Source organism: Dermacentor albipictus, chromosome 6 (genome assembly GCF_038994185.2).
Source record: "Dermacentor albipictus isolate Rhodes 1998 colony chromosome 6, USDA_Dalb.pri_finalv2, whole genome shotgun sequence".
Lineage (NCBI taxonomy): Eukaryota > Metazoa > Arthropoda > Arachnida > Ixodida > Ixodidae > Dermacentor > Dermacentor albipictus.
The window spans coordinates 105,947,606-105,959,070 of NC_091826.1; the positions used below are offsets into that span (position 1 = coordinate 105,947,606).

The 11,465-nt window shown below is 47.8% G+C and overlaps 1 pseudogene; it reads left to right on the plus strand.

Annotated features, from left to right (window-relative positions):
* Positions 1–7,046: 7,046 nt before the first annotated feature.
* LOC135905049 (uncharacterized) lies at positions 7,047–11,465 on the plus strand (annotated as a pseudogene).

Consider the following 11,465-nt stretch of genomic DNA (forward strand, 5'->3'; position numbering starts at 1 on the left):
GTGAGGGCCATGTACGCCCTGTTGTGCCATTACCACAAGCCCGTATTCCGAATCTGCAGGATGCAGAATCTATCCTGCGAGCGCCCTAATTCTCCCTTCACAAGTCAAGATGCTGAGCCGTCAGGCAGCGGTGCTCTGCGGAGAAGCATCGGCGAGCAGCGTGTTCAGACATGCACACAAGTGCCAGACAGCCCGGCGCCGCACCTCCTTTTGCATGGAGGTCACCGCGCGCGCGAACTTTGAACCGGGTGGCCAGCGCGGTCGGTAGTTGGACCTCTCGGATGACCGCCGAGTGCTGACTTTGTATTGGGCCGTTTGAGTGACAATGGTTCCTCGGGGATTATAAGGCCGCGACGAGCCACCTGGGAAACCGGATCCGCCGTCCCACCGGGAGACAGTGTCGATCGCGACTGGGGTGAGATGTGTCACGCGTTTTCGCCGGACGTCGCCGTGCGGGAACAGTCGCGTTTGTGTGAGCTCTCAGCCCCAGTGCCGATCCGATTTTGTTCTGTACAATGACCTCTATATAATGTATAAAATCCCTTTTGTTATTCTCATCGACGCCTGGCTCGGAGTCTTCGCTACCAACGCTCTGTCACGAAACGGGTGACGAGCGCTACGGGACCACAAAGTCGTAATCGTGGTGCAGCGGTGCAAAGGCGTAACAGTGGATGGCAGCTACGGGATTGACCGGCATCAGCTACCTCGGCGCGGTGAGTGCCTGAAGTTTACCTCAAACACCAGACTTTCTCTGACACAGGTTATTAGCCCCGAGAACTGTAACGTATAGTAAGTTCGAGTATTGAGATTGATTACTGCCGATTCTATTGGGAACACACACACATTTATTTCAACGAAACTGCAGCCATCTTGGAAGCTCCCTTGAACCCCAGGGTTGCCTTCCTTCATTCCAAAGAGTGCCATATATGGACACTACATCATCCCCTCAGGGAAGGAAAAATCAGTTTTGCTTAAACACGAAGTCTTTCAGGTGCCTAGGTCGTTGCCTGGATCGTTGGGGGTACCGCTGTGAGACGGTCTTGGGAGCTGCTGATATGGCTTGGCTAGGAGTAGCTATGCTGGGGTTTGGAAGGTCACTGTTACTTGGCACAGCTTCATCATCCAGATATGGCATGTCGGTCGGGTCCTGATGTCGTTCCACTTGAACTGTGCTTGCATCTTTGAAGAAACTTGAGTTGCGACAAATCTACACTCCATCTCTGGATGCTGTGATTCTGGAGCCATTGACTTTGGTGATTGTGTATGGGTGTGGGTCATAGTAAGGCGAAAACTTGTTTGACCTGTCCTGTTTACAGAGGACTTGTTGTCCTACACACAGCTGGTTGTTACTCGTATGCCTCCGAGTGTCGACGTACCACTTGTTGTATGCTTTTCTTTTAGTGTCATTCTGTCTGACCTCATACTGAGCCGAGTTGTGAGTACCAGCGACAGGTGTCGGTAGAAGATTCTTCATGGGTCTCCCAAACAGAAGTTCAAACGGAGATTTTCCTGTGGAACTATGGGGTGTGGACCTATAAGCCAGGAGGAACGACTGAAGCTCATTAGTCCAATCCAAGTGGCTGACACGACTTGCGAGTATAGACTTCTTGAGGGTGCGCATGAATCTTTCTGCTTCCCCATTAGCCTCTGGCCACCGTGGAGTGATGCGGTGATGCTTTAACCCGAGCTCACTGGCGAACTCTGCAAAACTCTCACTCTGAAATGGTGAGCCATTGTCTGACTTTACAACTTCTGGACAGCCGAACTGAGCGAAAACAGTGGGCAGTTGCTTGATGACTGTAGGTGCTGCAAGAGTGTGTAGGATGCTAACAACTGGGTACTTGGAGAAATCATCCACCACTGCCATGGCATACTTGCCATCAGGGAAAGGCCAGCAAAATCTAACGACAGTTCAGTCCACGGGCCTCGAGGCAGCTCCTGGATTGACAAGGGATCTCGATGGTGTACTGGTGTGTTTGCTTGGCATGCCAGGCAACTCTTAACTGTCTGGTCCACCAAAGAGTCTATCCCTGGAAACCACACTTTCTCACGCAACAGCTGTTTTGTCTTGACAATGCCTTGGTGTCCTCGATGTGCAAGATGCACTGCCTTAGTGTGAAGTTGTGCTGGCAGTACTATCCGCGTGCCTCTTAACACAAGGCCTTCTTTGGAAACTGACAGTTCTGTCACAACGCGAGAGAAGGGCATCAGAGTTGTGGTCTTCCAATCTTTGCTTTGCTGGGGTTGCTTTGGGGCTTTCTCGAGCGAGTTCATCACCGGGTCAGCGAGCGTTGCTTCGGTTACCTCCTCTCTGGTCATGGCACGAGGCAGGCTATGAGACACAATGAAGTTCACATACTGTTCGGCGACAGACTCCATGCACCGATATGGTGATGTGGAGTTTACTGGGTGTCGGGACAAGTAGTCAGATGGCTTACTTGGATCACTAGTGTGTTGCACTTCATAGGTGTATTGTTGAATTCGAAGTGCCAAACGCTCCAGTCGTGCTGAAGGCAGGGAGCGAGGGTTGCTGAGAATGCTGACCAATGGCTTGTGGTCTGTCAGTAGGCGGAATGCTGTCCCATACAAGTAGATGTGAAAATGCTCAATTCCCCACACCACGGCCAGCATTTCCCGTTCAATTTGAGAGTAGCGTGCCTCCACAGGAGAAAGAGCACGACTCCCATATGCTACCACTCTGGTTTCGCTTCCGGATGTCTGCGTGAGAATGGCACCAACGCCATGAGGAGCAGCATCTACAATGAGTGTGATGTTCTTTCCTGGATCGAAGTAGGCGAGAGTTGTGGCCTCGGAAAGCTTTCTCTTCAGTTCGTCCAGGGCGTCTTGCTGTATCTCTGTCCAACACCAGTCCTCACCTATGGCCGTGAGTTTCCTGAGTGGTTGGGTGAGGTGGGCCAAGTTGGGTATGAACCGACCACAGTAGTTAACGAGCCCGAGGAGACTCTTCACTTCAGTGGCGCTGGAAGGTGGTGATGCACCTAAGATCGCAGACACCTTAGTGGGGTCCGGTTGCACACCATTGCTGGAGAAAACATGCCCGAAAAATGTAAGTTCCCGTTGGTAGAACTTGCATTTCTTGACGTTCAGTGTGAGACCACTTGCAAGTAGGCATTCCAATGTGGCCTTCAAAGCCTTATCATGTTCTTTCTCAGTCTTTCCATACACCAATATGTCATCGCTTACGTTGAGCACGTTGGGGATGTTAGTTAGAACCTGACGGATGGTGTCCTGAAACACTTCGGCTGCCGAGTTGATTCCGAAGTTGAGTCTCTTGTATCGGAAGAGCCCAGCATGTGTGGAGAAAGTGGTGATCACACGGGAATATGCGTCAAGTTCTAGATGGTGGTACCCATCTTTCAGATCGAGTTTAGAGAATAAGATGGAGCCGTTCAAAGCAACAAAGATGTCGTCCACTGTGGGTGTGACGTGTCTCTCACGCTGGATAGCTTGGTTGGCACAGCGCATGTCAACACACATTCGAATGTGCTCGGGGTCATGTGGCTTCGGTACTGCGACAATTGGCGATACCCAGGGGGTTGGTCCTTCAGTATTTTCGATTATGCCAAGGGACTGTAGCCTTTCGAGCTCTTTTTCCAGTGGCTATCGCATAGAGAAGGGAATGCGTCTGTGAGGTTGGGCTACTGGTTGAACACTGGGGTCAACATGGAGGTGCACCTGGAAGTCCTTTAGACAGCCCACTCCCTTGAAGAGGTCTGGGTAGGCCATCCTCGGATCCAGTCTGTTGGTAACGTCTCCCACACTATACGTGATCTGGACTAGTCCTAGACGGGAAGCTGCAGAGAAATTGAGCAGTGGTGCACAGTCTCCAGACACAACGTAGAGAGTTTCATGGCTGCTGCTCTCCTTGTAGGTCATGACAACATCAAGCTTTCCAAGTAGCAGTAAAGGAGAACTTGCCCCATAAGCAAATACTTTCTTAGATGTCTTGGATGTCTTGGATAGCGTTTCCTTGCATAGACAATTTTTTAAGCTGTTCGAACCGACGACAGACACGGTAGCGCCAGTATCAATTGTAAAACGGACGTCCTCGCCATGAAGTTTGACGTCCACCTGTGGAGATCCCGTGACTGCGTGACAGTGAGAGAAGGTCATGAAAACGTGTTCATCACTGTCAGGGCTGCTGTCGCGCACGACTGCGTGTACGGCTTTGTGTGCTGAACGAAACACACTCGCAAAGTGTCCAGTTTTGTGACACGCAGTACACCGTTTGCCGAGAGCGGGGCAACTAGAGCGTCCCTTACTGTGAGGCCATGCTTTTCCGCAGTTGTTAGCATGTCGCGTTTGCCCGTAGATGGCGCGGAGGTAAAGTACACTTTAGCGGAGGCTCACGAGTCCGTGACGGCTCTTTCCCATGGTGCTTCAGCTGATGAGGTCGCGAGGTGCGCTCGGAGTTTACTGCAAGTGTAGACGCTGACGCCGAGTTTTCCTTACACTGCCGGCTTTCTTGCTCGATCACGGAGATGTCGTGCTCGACCTCTTCAAATAACCTGCCTTGTTTGAGAATTCCTTGCAAGTCGATGTCATGCTGCATGGCATACCGGCGTAGACGTGTCGACGTTGTAGACAGCAATATTTGATTCTTGATTTCGGTGTCGTCATCGGCGAAAGCACAGTGCCTAACAAGCTGTCGCAGCCTGGCGTAAAATGCGTCGAGCGACTCGTTTTCCATTTGCTTGGCTTGACGGAAGCGGTAAACCTCGAAGGAAGTGTTTACTCGGGGTGCAAAATAGTCATCGAGCTTCCTACGTGCTGCGGTGTAGAGAGGGGTTGCGTTACTGGAGCCACCGGTGCTTGAAATGGTAGACGCAGCTGCGGCTGCGGGAGGATCGGGTAGTGCACAGTATATGTCATACACTTCTTCCCCCACGTAGTGTAGTAGTAAGGCCGTCTTCCGGGCATCGGCTGTGATACCGCAGGCTACGATGAAGTTTTCGAAGCGTTTCACCCACTTCAACCACTCGGTGCCGACGTTGTTGGCGTCAGTGGCACGCGGGTCGAAGAAAGGGAACGATGGAAGCATGTTTTGCGCCATGGGCTCCCTGCAATGGTCAGGCGGGGCGGCGATCGGCTCAGCCGTCAGCGCCACCGTGTCAGTTGCGCGAAACACCGAGGCGGCCGCTGCTACGGAGGCATGCTTTTGCGGCACTCGTTTGAAAGCTTTCGGACGTTTTAAATTGCGGTTTTAAGGCAATCGACAACGTCAAGGCCCATTTTGGACCACCGACGCTTGAGAAAGGACGTGAAATCTTTTACTACAACCACGTATACCGGGTCAAAGAAGTAAACAGCACGGACATTACAGTGAGATGCTTAAATTAAATTGTGTTGTTTTAGGTGCCAAAGCCACGATCTGATTAGGAGGCATGCCGTGGTGGGAGACTCCGGAATAATTTGGACCGCCTGGGGTTCTTTAACGTGGACCTAAATCTAATTACACGGGTGTTTTAGTATTTCGACCTCATCGAAATTCTGCCGCAGTGGCCGGGATTTATTCCCGCGACCTTGCGCTCAGCAGCCCAACACCGTAGCCACTAAGCAACCACCGCAGGTAGCGAAGTATTTTTCACAACAAAGTAAGTAAGCTTACGACGTCGATTTCGAAGTGCGTTAACAAATCATTATTTTATGCCACTTAAGTGAGCAAATACGGCCGTGGACGTCTTTTAACTGTCATTTGTCACTTCCTTACTTGGAGCGTGCCTTGCACCTCACATTGTAGAGGTTTTGGCGAATTGGCAGGTAAGTCCTTTTTTCTCCCTTGACAAAGTGCCTCGAGCATATTCTGGTATTGTCGTTCGGGCTCGAATGTCAGAAGGTATTACCGCTGAAGAATCATAGAGAGCAATCAACTGAAACTAAACAACGTGAAGATTGAACAAATATGCTCTTGTGTGCGCGAGGCAAATGCTAATTTTCGAATACTCGTCGTGTTCTGCAGTGTACTGCAATCTTAGTTCTGTTGTTCTAAGCGCGAGAAAACATTGGAACGAATGAGCTCGGTACAAGCATTCGCGTCTTGATCTTGACGCAGGAGGAAGCAAGCGCATGCAAAGCTCCAGCACGGAGCGCTTACGAAGCTAGATTTGACACCTAACAACCACTGCGAGTTTGTTTTGGAGCAAGAAGAGCTAAACAACTATCAAAATTCATTTACAACAGCAGGAATCAGTTCACGCATTTTCATGCAGTTGACGCTTTATTGTGTCTTTTTACAGATGCCGCTCCTGGCTCTTTTTCATTTCTTTTTCTTGTTTTTGCACTTACGTCTTAGTTCGTTTAGCAGAAATTCGCAAGACCGACACGAACCGCGACGATCCACTTCAGCCGCCGGGTTGCTTCCCCCGGTTTCGAAGGGAAGCGGCACAATTTGATGCCGACATCCACTTCGCGGTTGTGACAGTTCTTAACGCAGCAGTATCTGCGCTTGTTCTTTTTGTTCACACTTCTCACAAAGGAGCTGCCAAGAGGCCGCGGGGAATCTATTGGAAAATTGGAAAAGCAGGCTTGCAGGCTTGCCTGAGCACACCGCGGCCACTGGTGAAATGACGGTGACGTCCTACCTGCGGGTGCTCACCGCCGCTGCCAGGTGGCGCGACATGTACAGGCAAACTGCATTGCAGGGTGCCCTATCAAAGTAGAAGCTTCGACAATGTGTATTGATATCTTCGTTCTGCTTAAAATCGTTGCTTGGCAGCCTTCACGAAGTTCAGACGCATCTTCGTCGCCATTGTAACGTATAGTAGTTCGAGTATTGAGATTGATTACGGCCAATTCTGTTGGGAACACACACACATTTATTTCAACGAAACTGCAGCCATCTTGGAAGCTCCCTTGAACCCCAGGGTTGCCTTCCTTCATTCCAAAGAGTGCCATACATGGACATTACAAGAACGAACACTGGCGCCGCTGCAATCGCAGCGATGTGACGTCACGGCAAGGACTTGCCTACTACGCCGCCGACGATCTCCTAGATCTGCACCGGCCGCGCCCGCTTTTGTGCGATACGATGGTGACTTACTGCTCAGTTCCGCAATGTAAATCTCGCAAGGACGATGGTGTAAGTTTTCACTTCTATCCGAAGTCGACGAAGCTTAAGAAAGTTTGGTTAATAAAGCTTAGAATGGGCAAGCTGCCGTCAAAATATGCCGTCGTCTGCAGCAAGCACTTCAGAGAAGAGGATTTTGTATATCCCGTATACAAGACGCTAGGTAAGGCCATTTCGGGTGTACTTTTCGGTTCTTTGCATGCAGTCAACGTGTCTGTCACTTTATTATCAGGTTACAAGTACCGAAGGTTGTCGCCGGAAGCAGTTCCGTCCGTCAACCTGCCTGTAGTACGTCCACACGATGCGAGGCGGCCGCCTGTGCGAGCGGCGATAAGGCGGCGTAAGTGTATCGATATTGATTCTCTGTGCTGTTAGCAATAACAAGTCGTCTACTCATATATGTAGATGCCAGAAATAATCGAAAACGATCTGTGATAGCCAGAATAGGCGAAATGTGCTGTCGCTTGCTCCGGCGTTGCTCGGTGTAGGAGCGAGCAGGGTAACACATTGACTCACGGAGGAACTCCTATCGCCCGCGTTTGATTATGCAAAAGCAATGTTGATCGCGCATATGTACCCGCACGACCGCTTCCTCCGTTGTTTAATTCACTGTAGCAACGAGTCATTACTGTATACGTATTAAAAGAGCTCCGCAGCTATCTTAAACGTGTGCCACATTGGGCACTTTCTACCGCGATCCAGCCTTATCGGAATCGAAATTATCGATCGCGATTGGCCCCTGGCGCAAGCTACCGAAGGGAGTCAATCGTGATCGATAGTTAGGCTGCTGAGCACGAGGTCGCGGGATCAAATCCCGGCCACGGCGGCCGCATTTCGATGGGGGCGAAATGCGAAAACACCCGTGTACTTAGATTTAGGTGCACGTTAAAGAACCCCAGGTGGTCAAAATTTCCGGAGTCCCCCACTACGGCGTGCCTCATAATCAGAAAGTGGTTTTGGCACGTAGAACCCCATATATTATTATTATTCGTGATCGATGATTTCGATCCCGACCGGCCTCAATCGCGGTCGGAAGTGGCATTAATGTTATCTATTAATAAAATGTCCAGAAAAGCTTGGATTTCAATTTCAGGGGAAAGAGGCATTCCCATACGCTCTTACCAGCTGCCACAGACACCTTCCATTTGCACTGATGCTGCAGAAAAATACCAAGAAGGCGCAGAGGAAAGCTCGAGCAGCGCGTTGTTGGAACTTGATGCACCACTGGCCGAAGAGAGTGAACCAGTAGAGTGCGATGGTATGTTTATCCCTTAAGTAATACTAAATTGATGTGCCAAATTTGTGTTGCATTCGGGCACCCACGTCATTAACTGTAGTGTAGAGTACTTTGCTCTTTTTAGTTGGTTTCATTTTATTTTAGATTTCCTTCCTCCAGAAGCTCTGGCTGCGAGTCCAGGTGATTGCACTCCAATATCAGAAGGTATCCAGCAAACAGTGCATCACTTTTACTGCTGTTCGTAATACTAATTAATACTTGAGACTGCTATAATTTATGTTATTGTTACACTCAATTTGTCCTTTCTTTTTTTCAGAGATAAGTGCCGAGGCTGAGGAGCTGTCTAAAGAAATTGGAATTCAGGTCGACACTAGAAACAACCTATTTGCAAGAGAACAGCTTATCACAATTGCAAAAGTGCCCGATGAGCATGGTCTTGTCCTCACAGGCATAGGCTCTTTCGAGTTGTTCTACAACATAACAGAACTTTACACAGAAATGCGGTTGCGTCAAGGAACGCGAAGCTTATCCTTAAATGATGATGATGCTGTGCTCCTCAGATAGATGAAGCTCTATCATGACTTAACATTTTCTCTGTTGGCGGTGTTGTTTAGTGTCCACCGTACAACTGTGTCGAACATTTTCAAGGATTCAATTGTAATGTCCTGATGACATACCAAATAATTTTCTTTTTAGATATGCGGAGTGGTGGGCAAAGTATCTGTACATAATATTTAGCGAAAGTCTAAAGCAAGGTGTCCTTCCTAACGATTGGAAAGCAGCAAAGATAATTCCCATTCATAAGTCCGGAGATAAACTCAGTATTACTAATTACAGACCTGTCTCGCTTCTCTGCACCGCTAGTAAGGTGATGGAGCACTATGTTTTTAAGCACCTGAGCAGCTTTCTGGAAAACAATAATTTCTTTTCGGAAAAACAGCATGGATTTCGGCGTGGCCTATCTACAGTTACTCAGCTTCTACATATTACCAATGAAGTCATGGTAGCGCTAGACTGCGGCGGGCAAATAGATGTGCTTTTCCTTGATTTTCAGAAAGCATTTGACCGTGTTTGTCACCAAAGACTAAAGCTGAAGCTACAATGTACGCTGAAAAATGAACAAATTCTTCGCTGGCTTGACTCTTATTTAACTAATCGAACACAATTTGTCCGTATAGGAAACTCATTTTCTTCACCTGCTCCTGTACTTTCCGGTGTACCGCAAGGTTCAGCACTTGGACCTCTTCTCTTTTTGATTTATCTGAGTGACTTGTCCTTTGATTCCCCGGTACGCTGACGGTTCTTCGCTGATGATTGTATTGTGTATCACAACATTCAATCCCCCCATGATCAGACTGCTATACAGGATTACCTTAATGCAATCGATAACTGGTGTCAATCCTGGCGCATGAATTTAAATGCCACAAAATGTACTCAAATGATGATTACAAGAAAGAAAGCACCATCAATTTGTACATATAAAATCAATAATGTAGCAATTAAGATGGTTGACAAATTTAAGTATCTGGGTGTAGTTATTGACTCGAAGTTAACCTGGAACGCTCATGTCCAATACTTCGTTTCGGCGTCGCTAAGGAAGCTATGGCTAATTAAACACCGGCTTAAACACTGCACTAGTAGGACTAAACTCGCTGCCTACACGACACTCATTAGACCACTGCTTGAATATGCCGATGCTGTCTGGGATCCCCACACAAAGACCCGTGTCAACAACATTGAAAGCGTGCAAAAGAAAGCCCTTAGATTTATTTATAATATTTATAATAGACGAGTCTCGATCACTGATCTCAGAACACGGTCTGGCCTCCCATCACTTGAATTTCGGCGTAGACTGCATCGCCTACAAACTTTGTTTAATATCGTTAATAAACAAACAAAAATGGATCCCGACATATATATCAATTTCAATAAAACAAGAGAAACCAGACACAAGCACAGCAAAACGATTGTGATGCCACCGACTAAAACTACTGCTTATCGCTTCTCGTTTTTCCCTCGAACTATAGCAGAGTGGAATGCTCTACCGCAAGAAGTCGCTTGTATGTCCTCGGTTGATTCATTTGTGGCTGCCGTACAATCTTTGCAATGAAGCGTGTTCGTTTTAGAATCACCATTTTCCTATTTTTGTAATTTTGTACATGCTGCCTTTCCCGACGCAATAGTCTGTATCATTAAGCATTCTTTTTTTATGGTTCCTAGTAACCCAAGTTTTTGTTATTTGGACTTGCAGTGCCGACTTTGTATACACTCACTCCTGCCTGGACTGCCAAGATGCAGTTGGCAGTATGTAATAAATAAATAAATAAATAAATAAATAAAGTAAAAGGATCGACATTTGGGCGAGTTGGTACTGGTTGAACATCTTGAAGGGGCAGCGCAATAAGACGATGACAGAAGGCAGGAAACACACAGGACAGCGCTGTCCTGTGTGTTTCCTGCCTTCTGTCATCGTCTTATTGCGCTGCCCCTTCAAGATGTTTAAATAAAGTAATTCTAGCAAGCATTCTTGAGCATGCAATTTTCTGGCCAACGAAGACTGCAGTTGTGAACTGTCTCACAATGTATTTCAAAGAATACAAAGACACGAGGATGGGGCTTGACTGCACTGAAATAGAAATTGAGCGCCCAAAAGATCTAGTGTCAAGGCTCCTAACATACAGCCATTATAAGCGCACGTACTCTGCAAAGGTCCTGGTGAGTGAGACACCAGGAGGCTTAATTAGCTATGTAAGTAAGGCATATGGAGGGAAAGCATCTGACACATACATCACAAAGGAGTGCAAAGTTCTTGACAAGTGTATTCCCCATGTTGACAGTGTGATGGTAGATAAAGGCTTCCTAATCGGTGAACTTTGCAAAGAAAAAAATATCAAAATGATCAGACCTCCATTCCTCATGGAAAAACAGCTCACTGCAGAGGAAGCTAGGAGAAACCAATTCATAGCAAGTGCCCGAGTACATGTGGAAAGGGCCATTCAACGGATGAAACTGTACCGCATTTTAAAAAATCGGTTTGATCTCGATTTTGTGCCACACATTGACAGCATATTCAAAATAATTGCTGGAACTGTGAATCTCTCAAGGCCATTGTTCAGTAACAACAAGTTCCTTTTCAACTGA